The following is a 17,980-nucleotide window of genomic DNA, read 5'->3' as shown; positions in this document are numbered from 1 at the left end:
GTCTGATAGAAGACATGGCAATGAAACACATTCTCCATCCCATAGGCAGTTGGCCTATGTGTGACCGAGGTGGCAAATTCACCTGCTTAGTACTGACTGGGAAAAGTTTCCATTCCAAGATTTTCACACCATGGTTGTATTTATGTTGAAACTATTCTGAAACAGATGGCTGTCAAAAACCTGAAAAACAGAAAATCACTTGGAAATTTAAATTCAGTGAAATAAGAAACACAGGCTCACAAGGCTATAATCCTCATAGTAGTAAAACAACTAGTATTATGCTATGAAAAAGAAAAGAAGGGGGCGGCCCGGGGTTCACAGGTTCGGATCCCTGGCATGCACAAATGCACCACTTGTCAAGCCATGCTGTGGCGGCATCCCATGTAAAGTAGAGATAGATGGACACGGATGTTAGCCCAGGGCCAATCTTCCTCAGCAAAAAGAGGACGACTGGTGTTGGATGTTAGCTCAGGGCTGATCTTCCTCACACACACACACACACAAATAAAGAAGTACGAACTTGGAAATTATTTGATTTATTAAATAAATATAACTTTTTGAAACCATTATTCTGAGTAAAAGAAAAAAGAATAAAGGAGAAAATAATGAATGAAAACAAGCATGACATTTTTGGCTTCATTTTTGTAAACCAGCATATTTTAACAATCTCAAACCTTGTCATTAGGGATTATCAGTTTAACAAAAACAGTTATTTATTGTGAGTAAACCAAAATACCTAACTGATTACCAAACATGTGAGCATTATAATTATGTACATGAGAATGTTCAATTTTATCCAGTAACTTTGTTTTATATTTAAATATCCTTAAATATTTAATACTGATATTTTTAATATCCTGGATTAGAGGATCTTGAAAACACAAGACTATTTGGAATTGCAAACATCTTTCTCTTGAAAGAAAAAAAGAACTGCTGCATATTGTATATTTTATGTTTCATTAAAAATTTCCTCTAAGTAGATTTTCTGGAAATAAAATGCATAGGACACTTCCTTTCTGCCTACCTCCTTCTGTAAACTAGTCACTTAGTAGTCCCATGTATCACAACATTTTGCACTCTATAATTCAGATGAAATATTTAAAAATCATATTGTACTGTCAGAAAGAAAGAACTTAAAGAATAAGATTTCAACAATTTACAGAATGAATTTACAGAAGCTGATTTTATTGTTAATCAAGGAAATGTTCTTTTGCATTATAAATTAATAGAAAGTAGTATGAAAAGGAATAGAAAAGTTTTTGTATCTGATTATAGTTGATACTTTACTGTATCACTGTGTAATATTACAGATCCAAATCCTTTTGACGCCATTTTTCCTTTTGGAAGCTCTCTTACACTCTTCATATATTTAGTCTGAAGAACTCTCCACATTCCCAACCATTTCCTAAAGAATTTCTTCACATTAAGTGTGGGTGAGGCAGAGCTTTTCCATAACCTGCCAACTCAAACTATTTTTAAACTTATTAGATTGTTTGGAATTTTATCCAGTGTATTAGATACCTTCCCTAAAGTTTATTTTTTGATAAGCATGAACATCATTTAAACTTTTTTAATTGTAAAATGTTGCCCAAATACAAAAATTCTCATAAAATAAAAGGAAGCAGGTTAGCGAAATTATTATAAAGTGGAAATTGATGGAATCATCAATCAAAGAAAGAATAAAAAACTGTCAGAACCTTTCATGAGCTTTATTGCATTTAGCTGTCTTTTTTTCCTTGAATTTTAAGATAATCATTCACTGTATTATTTTCCATTTATTTGTGTTACCACCTAAGTATGCGTTCTTTAACATCCTTAAATCCTATGGTTTGGTGTGGTTTGTTTAAGAAATATATAATTAGTGGAATCATGTAAATGCATATTTTCATTTCTGGTTTCTTTTTCTAAACGTCATGATTTTGAGGTTGTGCTTTGTTTATTTTTATTCCTGTGTAGCATTACCTTGTAGAAATATATAACAATTCATTTATGCATTCTACAGTGGTGGACATTTGGGTCATTTCTAGTTTTTGACAATTAGAAATAATCTGCTATTAACACATTACAATATTAATGTAAAAATCTTATATAAATTAGTATCATATTAACCCAAGCACTATTTGAATAGCGTGATAGACCAAGAATAAGTGACATTTTTCTATGTATGAAAATGTGATACAAAATTAGGAGATCTAATAATTTAATTTGTAATATTTATTAAATCTAAATAGAAAAACATACCTGATGCTCTCAATATATTTTAAAGCAACATTAATCAAAATCAACATAAAATCCCAATTAAAACAAAAATTCTTTATAAACCAGAAAATAGATGATACTCATTAATATATCTGAAAGTCTGGCCTATTTTGTGATAAAAATAGAAGAATCGTTCACACTACAGACAATAATCAGAAATGACTGAATTTCTGTAATTACATAATTATTTACCCTTTTTTATGAAAGAATTAACCAAACTATTTAAAGAAGCAGACATAACAAATGATATGTAAATTGGCAAGAAACAAACACTACCAATTATAATTATTTGCCATATGATTTATCTATAGGAAACCCAAGAGAATCAACTAATGTAGTTAGAAAAATAATAAATAATAATAACTTCAGAAATCTCTCAGACTTTCTCATATTCAAATTCTCTTCCTTTATTTTACCATTCATAAACAATTAAAAATACTCAAAATAGCATCCCAAAAGCAAAGCTACAGAGCAATATGTAAGAATTGTATATTACTTGTGTATTAAAAATGTCATAAAAATGTATTTAGCAACATAGAAAAGACTAGATCAGGGGCCGGCCCGGTGGCATAGTGATAAAGTTTGTATGTTCCACTTGCATGGCCTGGGGTTCGTGGGTTCGGATCCTGGGTGCAGACCTACTCACCTCTTATCAAGCCATGCTGAGGCAGCATCCCATGTAGAAGAGCCACAACTCTACAACTATGAAACACAACTATGTACTGGGGCTTTGGGGAGAAAAAAAAAAAAAAAGAGGAAGATTGGTAGCAGATGTTAGCACAGGGCCAATCTTCCTCAAAAAAAAAAAAAAGGACTGGATGAGATTGAAATACATAAGATGTTTGGTCCTAAAAGAACCTGATATTTATTTATTTTATTTTTTATGTTTTTTTGCGAGGAGGACTAGCCCTGAGCTAACATCCGATGCCAATCCTCACCCCCTCCTTTTTTTTCCCCTTGAGGAATATTGGCCCTGGGCTAACATCATGCCCGTCTTCCTCTACTTTACATGGGATGCCACCACAGCATGGTTTAACAAGCAGTGCGTCGGTGCGCACCCGGGATCCGAACCTGCAAACCCCTGGCCGCTGCAGCGGAGCGTGCACACCCACACGCTGCGCCACCAGGCCCGCCTCAAGAACCTGATATTTAAAGCTGGGAGTTATATCTAAATTAATTCATAAATTCAATACAATTGTACAGCTAGCAGAATTTATTTTTAAAGCTATTTAAAAGATTATCCAAGTGAAAAATTATATAGAGGGTATGGCAATAAAAATTTTGATCAAATAAAGGGAAAACACATGTATTTGCACAGAGCCCTTTAATTCACCCTTATTTGCTTTAGATTTGATATTTTCATTTAAAACTTTAATTAATTTGTAATTTGTTTTCTATGATATGAGATGAGGAAATCAAGGGACTTGACTATGAAGCAGCTTGCCAACAATCTTACTCGCATTTGCTTTACTATTCCCTCTCTATTGGTTTTGAATGCTTTCAATCAAATTTCATTTTATAACTAAAATTTCATATAAATACTTTATTTTTTAATTTTGTGATATCTAACAGCACTTACAATTTTATATCATATGAAGCTATTTTGAAGAGTTATATTTGTGTATGATTTGTATGCATAAGCAGGATAAATTCCAGCAGGCAGAGAGCACTGTGTGTTGCCTTGCAACAGAGGAACGCCAAGATCGGAAGAGAGAGTGTTTAAAGCATTACATTGGGCAGGGATCAAAATAAAAATAAAAAAGTAAAATATCTCTTTATTTACTTTTTATACTTTAGACTGCCTTAGAGCATACGCCATCCTCTTCCTCCTCATCCTCATCTTCTTGCTCCTCCGTAGATTGCTTTTATGGAGGAGCAATTTTTTTTTTTTTTTTTGCTATTGCAGAATTAGTACCTCCATCTCAGACTTTACATATTAATATTTTCTACTTGCAGTCATGTCATGGAATTATTTTTAAATGGTTAAGATGGTAAAAAGCAAAAACACAAAACAAAGCAAAACAACTTCATTATATGCAGGAAGAATAAAATGGCTAAAATGGTCAAAAAAGAGAAAAAAGTCATTAAATTTATGGATAGAGTTTTTTTATTGTCACAAAGCAGATAAAATGAATTGCTCCTTTCTGAGTGACTGAATATTGCATAGTGTCTCCTGACTTCCTTCCCAATACCCAACTCTGGAGATGCTATAATTACACAAAATTGAGAAACAATTCTAAATGATGAAAGTATTTGTGGCCTTCTTTAGAATGCGAACGCAAGCGCTAAGCTCTGCAGTGTGAGGCCAGTAATGGACAGGTGGTGAGGGGAGGTGAGAAAACATCGGTTGGAGGAAGGCACTTGTGTTCTCACATTTCTTCTCGATGTTGTTCTGGATCAACCTGCCTTCTCATGTTTCTATTATTTAAAAAAAAAAAAAATGAGGTTTGGTTCAGTATCTTTGCAACAGGTATGAGTAAAGATGTGGGGCAGGGCTGTTACAAGAGAGAAAAATGTGTAATCTGCAGGCAGGCGAGCTGGAGGCCCAGGGAAGAGCTAATGTTATAGCTCAGGTCCAAAGGCATCTGAAGGCAGAATTCCTTTACCCTTAAGATACCTCAGTTTTTTTTTTTTTCCCTGAAGGCTTTCAACAGATTATGGAGGGTAACGTGCTTTACTCAAAGTCCACTGATATAAATGTTAATCACATCTAAAAAGATATCTTCAGAGAAACATCCAGACTGGTGTTTGACCCAAAACCAGGTCCATGGCTAGCCAAGTTGATACATAAAAGTAACCATTGCAATATGGTTGAGTTGGGAGGTCTTTGTCCTGGAGCATTTCTCACTTGTCCATACTAACCAAGAGTGGCTTAAATTAGGGCCGAGGTTTGATCCTTTTCTTTGTTTATTTCACTTGCCAATTTAGCTGATAGTCTGAGGAAATTTGAGCTCACAGGAAAAACATCCTAGTTTTCTGCAGATCACAATGGCCTCAAAGAAGAATAAATGCACTAAGAAAACTAATAATAGACAAAGCAGAAAAAAAAGTAACACAGCATAGAAAATCTTATGTAAGCACATAAATACCCTCAAAAATTTGTGAAATAATATTGTAAATAAAAAGCAGGAATAACCTGATAAAATGCTGAATCAAAGAGAAATTCCAGGTGTGAACAATATAGTGGGCAAAATAAAGACACCATAAATAAACTAAATATCAAAATCGATAGTTGATGAGGGGCCGGCCCGGTGGCGCAAGCGGTTAAGTGCACACGCTCCGCTGCGGCGGCCCGGGGTTCGCTGGTTCGGATCCCGGGCGCGCACCGACGCACTGCTTGGCAAGCCATGCTGTGGCGGTGTCCCATATAAAGTGGAGGAAGATGGGCACAGATGTTAGCCCAGGGCCGTCTTCCTCAGCAAAAAAAGAGGAGGATTGGCGGATGTTAGCACAGGGCTGATCTCCTCACAAAAAAAAAAAAAAAAAAATAGATAGTTGATGAGCATGTAGTTGAGCTGAAAGATGGGGCTGGGGAACTCTTAGAAGTCATAAAGAAGTGATAATGATAGGAAATATATGCAAGTAAAGTTAAAAGACATTGGGGGCAGAAATAGAAGAGATAACATTTATATGATGGACAGGAGCCCTCACTTATCCTAAAACTGGAGTCCCAAAAGGAGAGAAAAAAATCAGAAGTATTTGAAGGAATATTTATTGAGAATTACTAAGCGGGAAAGATGGAAGAATTCAGACTTTCAAGGCTTGTAGAATACTAAAGAGGGTAGATAACTAAATCTTACACTGGGATGATAGTGAACTTTAAGAATATTAAAACTTATAGAAATTTCTAAAACCTTCCAGAGATGAATTATGAATCAACAGTCAATTTTAATTTGGACTTTATAATAGTGATACCAAATGAAGACAAACATGATTTAATATTTAAAGCAGTTGACAGAAAATTATGTGTTTGAACATATTTGATGATGTGTTCAAAGGATTTTTCTGTTTATTTATTCTTAAAGAGAGTTATTCAGAGAATTTGATGAAAGAGACAGAGATGACAAAGAGAGAGAGAGAGAAAGAGAGAGACATCCGAGGGGCAGCAGTATATTCAAGCAGATGGGGTTGTCAAACACGTTTTACGTAAATATCAGAGTATGTCTCTTGCACTTTCCCCTAAGCAGTCATTTGAAAAGGGAGCATCCATCATAATTTTAAAGAAGCAAGTCTACTTAAACACAAGTTTCTCGATAGAATATTCCTTTTTTAATAGCGTATAATTTAGTACCCCCAAACAAATCTCCTTAAATTCAAAAGATAGAAAATATACAAAATGAAGTAATTTGGCAATAAATTTCAGAAAACATTTTACAGTAAATTAATTAATCATCTATAAAAGTTTTCACAAATGTGATTCTTGGTAAATATACTTTCACTAAGAGCTAGCAAGTTGTGTGAGCAAATGACAACTGCTAAAGGCAATTTTAGGCATGTTCTAGATTGTTTCAAGTGAGATTCCAGTTTATTTCATTCTTCTGCCTACCTTCTCTTGATAGATCTATCTTTTTTTGTGTGTGTGTGTGTGTGAGGAAGATGAGCCCTGAGCTAACATCCGTGCTAATCCTCCTCTTTTTGCTGAGGAAGACCGGCTCTGAGCTAACATCTATTGCCAATCCTCCTCCTTTTTCTTCCCCAAAGCCCCAGTAGATAGCTGTATGTCATAGTTGCACATCCTTCTAGTTGCTGTATGTGGGACGTGGCCTCAGCATGGCCGGAGAAGCGGTGTGTTGGTGCATGCCCAGGATCTGAATCCGGGCCGCCAGCAGCGGAGCGCGCGCACTTAACCCCTAAGCCACGGGGCCGGCCCCTTGATAGATTTATCTTAATATGACAGTATTTCATGAACTGAAGGAACTTCTCATATTCCTCCCAATTTACAGAAGGTGAATTTCTAAACTACCTGTACATGGCCTTTCCTTTTGACTCCAGCTTCTACTATCTCACTGCTTTTATTATGTTGCTTTTCAATCAACTGTAGTTTTTTTGCTTTTACATACTCATGAATTGTATTGCACAGCAGGATAAAAGATGATTTGTTGCTTAGGGTGAGAAAAACTCTCAACTCTCCCTTCACATATACTTTGTATTGTGCTTGAGCCTCAGTAGTAAGAGTAAATCTCTGATTATCCATCAATATTTAGCTAATTAAAAATATAGATCATCTCAGGTCCCCAGCACCATGACTTCCATAGTGACACGTTCAATGAGTTGTTACATTCAGCAATAAAACCCCTTCCAATAACCCCTTCCAGAGGCTGTTTCCATAACCCTGAAAATTTGAGGAAGAAAGAATAGTTTTCAGACAAAAAGGGAAAAAAAAAACTACATATTGTTCTATAGTCATCCGCTACCTCTACTTTCCAATTCTTTCTCTTTTCCCTGAATAGCAAAAGGCAAAACAAAGACTTGATACTTTATATACATAAGTTACTGCCAAGTTTCGGACTTTTGTTACTCTGGAAAAAAGACCTTTCAGTAAGATGAATCATTACATTCCAGAACCATTATATTTGGCAATACATTAGCATACAGAGACATAGAAGTACAAAGAGTTTCTACTTAGGAAAAAATCAGTGGTGAACATTGAAACATACCATTAAGTATAAAATTATTTTTCTTTCATAATGAAGCCACAGGAGAGATAGGATTTAAATTAATTAAAATGATTACATAAATCCATGCTTATGTGAAATGTTAGACTGCCAATTGTCCAAAGGCAAAAGAAGAAATTATTCTTAATTGATAGTCATATAATTAAGCTTGTAAGTATATTTACTGCTGTTTCTCAGGACTCATAATAATACAATTTTCTCTGTTGTCATGAAGAATTTTAATACTACACATTCTGATTTCTTGCTGGGAAAGGAGTTAGATATGAGAGTAGTAGTCCTGAGGGATAAATCACAGATTTCATGACTCTGTGCTGGTAAGATTATGTTCTACAGCTCATATTCACTGAACTTTTTAGGAAGGGTCTATGCATTGTTTACTTGGATTATAACTCAGTTGTTAGCTGTGTTGGGTGTTGGGTGGTAGGTTCAGAGAATAAAATACAAAGTCATTAAACACAGGACCGAAAACGTAAAAGAAGTGTTGGGTCGTTAGGCAGAAAAGTAACCAAAGTTGGTTGTAAGCAGAGCAGAGAAGCATTAATTTTCACTTTGGAAATAATCTCTCCTTTCAGTGAGCCCTAGGCAGTTTTTTAGATAATACATCTGGTTCTTTTCTCATGATAAACTTCATTTTTACATACTTGCTTTAATACAAAGCTTCATTTAAAATAGTTTGGTTAGAGCAACACCAGCATTAGATAATTTTGTAAAGAGGTGAGATTCTATATTAAAGAAAAAAAAAAAAAAAAAGCCTAGGGTTAAGATAGTCCCTTCATTCTGCAAACATCAGGATCCCTTTATTGACAAAGAAAAATAATAGATCAAAATCAATTTTTAGTGAACACCTTAAATAACTTTAACAGAATTCAACATACTAACACAATTCATATAATTTCCTCAACTTTCTTGTTGGAGGATCTGCAATTCTCTGGCCTCATGTCTAGGTGGTTGCATTTGCATCAGAGTTGCTTTCTCGGCTCATCTCTTGCCCTCAAGTTTTCCCAGTTGGGAGGATCTGACTTAGATTAGAGAATTTTATTGATGGAATGAAAAATACATAGCATAGTACCTTCTGGGTCCTTCCCTAAGGATGCATAATTCCTGTAAGAAGGGCATATTCTTTTATCCATGTGGTGAAAGAGGGATGGCTACTCAGGGAGAGGTTGCCTCAATTGCAAATATTTTTAAAGTTCTTTTGGCTAGAGATTTTTCACACTCTCCCATCACTACATCCTTCTATTGGCTGACATATTGATTTATATCTGTTTGTTTCTTGTGAACTTTTTGTAATGGATTCTAAACTTAGGAAGTTTTTTGTTATTTGTTTGTTTGTTTTTTTAATTTTGTGATCCAACATGGAGAGTCTCGGGTATTAATCGTTACACCTAACATTTCCACCCCAAAATCCAACAGTGCTGAATATCAATTCAGTGTTTTATTGATGGCTTTACCAAATTCACTAAGGGGTAAAAATTTATTTCTTAAACTGAATTTTCTCTCTCAGATAATTATTCACAGTAATTTGCAATTTACAGTGACTAAAAATGACTCTATATTTAAAAAATTGTATCCATATAATTTTAAGTTTTAATTAAGTTACTTTTGTTGGTTCAAGTTTAATGAATGTAACTGAAAGACATATATGGGATTTTGTGTTACCCAGAGCATTTTACGAAATCCTGCTAAATTAATCCCTGTGATGAAGAGCAAATAATATCTTGAGTTAATGATCATGATTTTAATTGTTAGATGGTGAAAAGTCATTTAAATAAATATTTTGCTGTAAACAATGGCCAACACTAAATTATTTTCTCTTCTTTTGAGTTATCCATTTTTAATTATGAATTATTTTTAATTATGTTGGTGGTTTTATACTTATTACAGGCCAATGGGCATTTGATGATTTCTGGACAGCTAATAAGAAACTGAACTATCCTCCTGAATAATTAAAAGAAAAATTATTTTTCTGGCAATCTTTTTCTCTTTTATTTATTTTATAATTTTTTCTTGGTTCATTTATTCTATGACCTCCTTTTTCAACTCCTTATTTACAATTTCTCCAAATTTTAAGTGGTTGGAATAATTTTGTTTCCTCTCTGACTTTTTAGAAGTGAACTGTCTAATGGGTAGCCAGTAGCTTAATATAGCTATGTACACTTAAATTTAAAATTAATTAAAATAATATAAATATTAAAATTAATTTCTTAGTTGCCCTAGCCATAGTTCAAGAGTTTAATAGGCACAGGTGGCTACTCTTACTCTATTGGAAAGCAAAGATTTATAAACATTTATAAACATTTCCGTAATTATAGAAAGTCCCCATAGGACAACGTTGTTCTAGAAAATGTCTCTATTTTACATATGGACAATTTTTTTTCTAATTGAAAAGTCTGGAGTACACATGGCAGCACACTACAGCATATCTAATGATTTTGCATTATTTTGACATATATAATAAAATAATTTAAATAATTTAAATAGCTCATTATAAAATGATGAATATATCATTAAAAGCAATGGCCAAGTTAAAATATTTTGACATAATTTTTTATAGAAACTGAACCAGATTTAAAATTATTTGGAATTTTTGTTAAGCAAAAAATGAGAAATATTTGTGTATATATATTTTTCCCCGATTAAAAGCTGACTCCTATATCAAGTGTAATTTGTAATCCAATTAATCATTTGTAATCCAATTAATTATTTTTACCAACATATATTTAGTAATGTCCAAGTGTCAGCTACAGGGGATACAAAGATAAATAAAGCGAGGGCTCTGTCTTTCGTAGGGGGGCTCTATGAGATAATGTTGAGACAATATGAGTTTGCAATGAGCTGGGGAGGGTAGGGAAGAGAAGGACCACATCTGAATCGATTCCATTGCCATAGACAAGTAGACCTAGCTACATATGGTGGGGCACAGGGGGGCCCAACACAGAGCTCTATAAATAGCTTTTATATATTTATTTATTTTTAGATGTATTTCAAATATGCGCCTGAGTGACAAGGCTAAGTGCCAGAAACGTGTCCCTGAATAGCAAACTCAAACCAGTGATAACCTCACCTGATCTTGAAAAAAGTGTCACTAGATAAATATTATTGCTTCTGTTCACTGAGGTGGATAGAAAGTGGGCACTCTGTATATTTCTCATTGCAGAAGATCTTAATGTCATATTTTCAAGATCATCTGCATTGCCAAAATCTCTCAGTTCTTATATGTCATTTTAAGGTTCGTTGAACAATGCCATCCTTTGCATACAGCTTTATTGACCATGAATAACACATGCGATTGACTAGTAATGATGCTTTAAAGAAAGAATGCAGGTAACAGTAAAGCAGTTGGCAGTGTATAGACTAGAGTGGCAGATATACTAAGAGGAAGAGAGGATACTGTCAGTTGGGAAGTTTAGAATAAAACAACAGTAATGTGCATGTATCAGTGTATTGTTTTGAATCTAAAGACAGTGCTTATGAATGTTTGGTGCTATTTCTATTTTGCGTGTCTGGTATAGATCCATGGGAAAATTTATTTCTTCCAGTCAACCGGAAATTATTCTGTAAAGTATATTTGTCAATGTCCATCACAGTGATAGAAATAAATTCAGAAAGAATTCAGAAAATTCTTATATAATAAACTGGTTGGTGTTTGATAACTTTTCATTCAGATGTCTGCTAGTGGAGGTCATGCTGAGTTTATACTCTCTAGGTGGAAGGGTAGACTAATAAGTCCCTTTTCTAAATCAAATATAAAAATTAAATAGGAGGGCCGGCCCCATGGCTTAGCAGTTAAGTACGTGAGCTCTGCTGCTGGCAGCCCGGGTTTGGATCCCGGGCGTGGACCGAGGCACTGCTTCTCCGGCCATGCTGAGGCCATGTCCCACATACAGCAACTAGAAGGATGCGCAGCTATGACATACAACTATCTACTGGGGCTTTGGGGGGGAAAAATAAATAAATAAAATCTTTAAAATGCTAATATTACACCTAAAATAATTAACATTAAATCTCTAAAAAAAAAAAAAAATTAAATAGGAAATTGCTAGAGAAATATCGGACCATAGCATAGCATCATAATTGCATGTCATCATAAACTATTTATACAATAAAAAGCAATGGCTTGGATATTAAAATATCCATATTTTAAAACTCAAATAATATTCATGTGAGCAGCACAATGGATCTTTTTGATGCAATAACATGAAGTTCCTTATTGAAAAAAATCCAGACCACTATATATTTACTAAATCATATTTAAACATAGTAATTCTTACTTGATTACTAATGATATACATTTTATTTTGTTTATTTATTTATTTATTTTTTTGTGTGAGGAAGATCGGCCCTGAGCTAACATCTACCAATCCTCCTCTTTTTGCTGAGGAAGACTGGCCCTGGGCTAACATCCATGCCCATCTTCCTCCACTTTATTTATTTATTTATTTTTTTGTGAGGAAGATCAGCCCTGAGCTAACATCCATGCTAATCCTCCTCTTTTTTTTGCGGAGGAAGACCCGCACTGAGCTAACATCTATTGCCAATCCTCCTCCTTTTTTCCCCCAAACCCCAGTAGATAGTTGCATGTCATAGTTGCACATCCTTCTAGTTGCTGTATGTGGGACGCTGCCTCAGCATGGCCAGAGAAGCGGTGGGTCGGTGTGCGCCCGGGATCCGGACCCGAAGGCCAGTTGCGGAGCGCACGCACTTAACCACTAAGCCACGGGGCCGGCCCCCTTCCTCCACTTTATATGGGAAGCCGCCTCAGCATGGCTTGCCAAGCGGCGCGTCTGTGTGTGCCCAGGATCCAAACCGGCAAACCCGGGGCTGCCGCAGTGCAGCACGCGCACTTAACCGCTTGCGCCACCGGGCCAGCCCCAACATTTTATTTTTTAGACTCTTTTGGTTAACTATTTCCAATTCTATGTGATAGACAAAGTCTGTAGATATTTGTTAAAACGAGGATTTTAATACATTGCTAAATATATTTGCATACCAATTTACGATTTTATTAGTCTTTAAAATATGGAATAAATTAGCTAGCAACTCATTGTACATTCTTTGGAAAGGAAAGGAATACAATTTTGGCAGTTTTCCTGCAGTTAAAAAAAAGTCAATTGTAAAAGTGCTTTTCATATTCATAGAAGCATAAATTGGTAAATCTTTTAAAACTCCTTGGTGTGACTCCCAACAAGGCACTGAGTCCAAAATTCTCTGTATTTTTAGAGCAATACTATACCCTACAATACCCCTAAATGTTATCACTCCAGACTTCAACATTCATCAATAGATTGAAATAAGATTCTTTCTGAAATAAGGCTGTGACTCGTGATTTTGAGATCTAATTGCATAGACCCTGTAAAAGCCATGAATATAGATGAGAAAAAAGTGCTGAGTTAAGCAAGACATCTATAAACAACCTTTTACTTTGAGGAAGCTGTTTAACACAAACGTGTGGCTGAAAATAATGAAACTATTTTTGTATAATGAAAATATTCAATTTATTACTATTAGTTATTTTCATTTATATTGCTTAATATTAGTTGGCAAACAGCTCTGAAAATATGGACTAATAAATTGTAATGCTAAGTGACACATTGGCTTGAAAATGCTTATATCATTCTTGTATAAAAGAATTGATCTCAATACACAAGAAGTTACGAAAAATATTTTATTGACACTTTAGATAACACAAATGAAATAATATTTTACAATACATTTTCTTGTATCACCAACAAGTTTTACTTAATATCAAACACCTACACTTGAAGAATGCAGGAATTATGTATAGGATCTATGGTCCCATGTTAAAGATATTTGAATAATTATGTAAGGCTGTGCTTCCTTACACAAAATCAATATAAATTCGACAACCTTTTAGCTAAATTGGTGATCACACTAAGAAGATATTCACAAAGCCTCTGCAGGTACAAAAATAACATGAAGATAATATGTAAAGGACTCTGTCGCAGATGGAATTCCTCCAGAAGCAAATGAATGTGCAGAGTGTTTATTAGAGTATGCTCTCAGGATCAACACTTGAGAAAGGAAACAACATTGGGCAGAGGGAGAAGTTGGTCTCAATGCAGTCTCTACAAAGGTCTCAGCTACCCTTGTAGTTAGCTCTGAAGATGAAGTAACTCTTTGGTATTTTCCTAGATGGGGCTAAGGCACTGGGATTTTGTACCCAGGATGACTAGTAATTGCCTGCAGGTTGACTGGGAATACGACTTTGGGTGAGGCAGCTCTCTTCAGACAATTTCTGAAGAGTATGAAAACTGAGAGCTGTTATCTATCTCCTTTTCATGAGCTGCAATTAACAGGAAATAAACCAACAACTTCCATGATCAGTCCTAGGAGATTAAATTTATACAGTCCTATAGTCCAGGACATGCAATTTTCTAGCAGTATGGCTTGGTCCATACAGTTCCAGCTTCACAAAAATTAAAGATAATAAGAGTTGATTTATATGTTAATTTAAAGCAAAGATCTAAAAAACTAACTTTAAGTAGATTATTTTATTACATATATATTTATACTATATACATATATAATAGTGAATTTTAGTTATCACTCACAAAATACTATGTGAGTTTTTAAAACTTCAGTTTTACCGTTAACAAATAAAGTCAGTGTAATACAAAGCAAATCACACATATCCTTTCAACCTCTAAAACCTGTATGGTAAATAGACAAAATAATTTAATTATACATAATCTAGAATTTCAATGTCTTTGTTGTTTCATCTGTGATTTATCAATAATTAATATCACTTATTGATTGACTGATGTTGCTTGCAATAATTATACAATTATATAATTGTTTTATAGGATGTTAATGATCATTTGACATTTATGCTAAAAGTCTACATGAACTTGAGACAAATCAGTAATTGAAAAGATATTTATGAAGAAATTTCGATGTGCACAATATTATGCTAAATTCTTCTAAATGATGCAAACAAATATAATATTTCTCTATATTTTCAATAAATTATAATCCAATGGGAAATATAAGACACAAACAGGTAATAAACAATAAGGAATACTCTGAACGTTGTACTGGTGGGAAAATACTTCATTGCATCACCAGAAGCACATGGGTTATAAGAAGATTATTAAATAAAAGAGTTGGCCTAGTTCTCTGAAAGAGAAATAATACTAATTTAAGGGCAGTTATATATATATTGAATTACATATTATATTAAAATAAAGATCTTGTGGAAAGTGTCATTATTTGGACTATACCACCAGATCTTTATTTTAATTCATTTAAAGTATGTTTTGATTTATATTACCGAAAGGTATACATGAGTGTTTCTAAATGGTTTAGTTCTTCTTGTATATTTTCTTTTAAAATAATTTAAAACTTTGCTTTTCAAATTTTATAAAATGTCATTATGTATTTAATAGGAACTATATTAATTTTGAAGAATTGACTCATTTTAATAATTTCTCATTGAAGAAAACGAAAATTCCCTCGAGTTATTTATTTAATTTTGTTATGTTTTTTATTCAAGTTTCCTGTTGTTGTTATTTTCTCTTCTGTTACTGACTATTTCATGGGCATCAATTATACTTGTGTTTTCTTCTTCTTTGTACTCCATAGCTTTTAGATCCTCTGATTTTTTTTTCCTACTGGACAATTTGTTTACCTTGATTCACAATCTTGTTTTTATTCTATTTCTGTTGTATTCTCATTTTGTTGTTCTTTCATTAAATTGAAATAACAATTAATTGACTAAAAAATGCAATAAAGTTGTAAGGAGTTTCTCACATGTGAGCTATTGGTATGTCATATATATATGTATATGGAAGACACTGTAGAGATTGTATCTTCATGTTTTCCATATATGGGTGTCTTGGGACAGAACTTATATAGTGTGTGTGCATTATTGTTCCTTCTCCTGCAGTTCTAAGTCTAGTAATTTATCTTTTAAGAAATGAGGGCTGAGTGTTAATATTTATCAACTTTTCTGTAACTTGACGTCAGGGGGGAGGAGAGGGAAAAGGGATCTTTAAATGGCATGTAATATAGTAAGCACAGGGTATTGCTCTCCCTATTTGAGATTATTAGATGATACATAACTTTTAACAGGAGTCAATATATCTCAGATCTTTTAGGGAGAAGGGAGATTTGGGGATAGGGGAAATCTATTTCCATGGAGAGACGCCCTTAGCCTTCAGATATGTCTTTAATTCAGTGGATAGCATTAGACCTTTTTCTTTAATCAGAAAAGGTTTACCCAAATGTACATACCTCCAGATTAGATCTTTCTCCAAAGCAAGTATTTCCAGTATTCACAAGCTGAAATTTAGAAACAATAAAACTGCCACTTAATTTTTCTCTCTCCCAACTTGAAGTATTAGAAAAAAATTTCCACGGTTTTTAATTTATACTGATTCTGGGTGCTAAGAAGAGGAGTAAAGTATAATTTTGTACAGAACATTTGCAGTATAGTAAAGTAAGATGTGTTGTTTTAACTTTTGGATTCATGCCCTTAATTTAGACTAAACAAATTACTTTATTACGTCTTGAGTAAGAGGAGGGTTTCCCATGTGGGAGAGTCTTAGTATATATTTGTGTGTGTGTGTGTGTGTGTGTGTGTGTGCCTGCCTGTGTGTCTGTGTCTGTGTGTTATATGTTTGAGAGCTGGGTATGTCTGTGCATTTTAAAATATATCATATATATTATTTTATATTTATATGTCTTATATCTATATAAACCCACTTAAGTCTGAAATCCTGATTTTTCCTCCTTAATATTTTAATATAACGTTGTGAAATACATTAATATATTTCCTAATGTTGAGTCATTTTACATTTCTATTATCAACCTCATGTATCGATATTTGGTCATATGTTTGTGTGGACTATTTTAATACCTCTCAGAATTAATGTTGACTATATATATATATGTGTCTGCACAATGATCATGAGTGCCCCTGGTTTATAAAATTTTTGTTTATCACCCCACCATCTTTACTGTCAGGGGTATTATCGGCTTATACTGATTTGGGTAAAAGTCATGTTATAAAGACAAAAATAAAATTTTTATTTAGTGCTTTGTTTAATTTACATTTTCTTAATATGCATCCATATCACTTAGAATTTCAAATGTGTTGGCAAGTATTAGCATAAATTTGTCCTCATATCATTGTATATATGTAATTATGGCCTTTCTGGTTTCTGTTATTAATTTCTTTTAATCTTTACTATATTTCCAGCTCATCATAATTTTTCTCCTACACTTTCCAAGTACATTTATTTATTTATTTATTTTTTATTTTTTTTTTAAAAGATTTTATTTATTTATTTTCCCCCCAAAGCCCCAGTAGATAGTTGTATGTCACAGCTGCACATCCTTCCAGTTGCTGTATGTGGGACGCGGCCCCAGCATGGCCGGAGAAGCGGTGGGCGCCAGGGATCCGAACCCGGGCCGCCAGCAGCAGAACGCGTGCACTTAACCGCTAAGCCGTGGGGCCGGGCCCAAGTACATTTATTTTTAAAACTCCAACTTCAAGTTTTTATTACTTTGAATGTCTATTCCTATACTCGTCTCCCTTGCATGGGTTCTTTTTGTTAAAACATTGCTTTCTTACCCTCAGTTTATGTGTCCTTGCAAGATTCCGAGTGCCCTGACCAATTAGGCTAATTGATCATCTAATCCAATTATTTAATTGAAAAATGAACACAGGTATTGAATGGGGCCAATTAGAATAATGTTAGATATTTTGGAACTATAGGGGAATGAGTTATCTCTTTTTACTGGAATCATTAGCTATGAGAAAATGTAAGCCCAGAATTGCTAGAATTTATTTGTGCCACGTATAAAGAAAATCCAGTAGAAAATGACAAAAATATATAACAGGAGGGCCCCAAGCAGTGTCTCCCCGACTTTGAGGCTATGGATCCAGCTCAGAGCACAACAGACACCTGAACCTCCCAGGTGTTTCATAAAGCTTTTCTTGCCTTAAAACAGTTTGAGCTGTATTTTGTTATTTGCTACCTAAAGAATCCTAACCAATACTGTCATACGTTGCTCCTCTTTTG

This window comes from Diceros bicornis, chromosome 20 (assembly GCF_020826845.1).
Source record: "Diceros bicornis minor isolate mBicDic1 chromosome 20, mDicBic1.mat.cur, whole genome shotgun sequence".
Lineage (NCBI taxonomy): Eukaryota > Metazoa > Chordata > Mammalia > Perissodactyla > Rhinocerotidae > Diceros > Diceros bicornis.
This window is presented reverse-complemented; position numbering follows the sequence as displayed.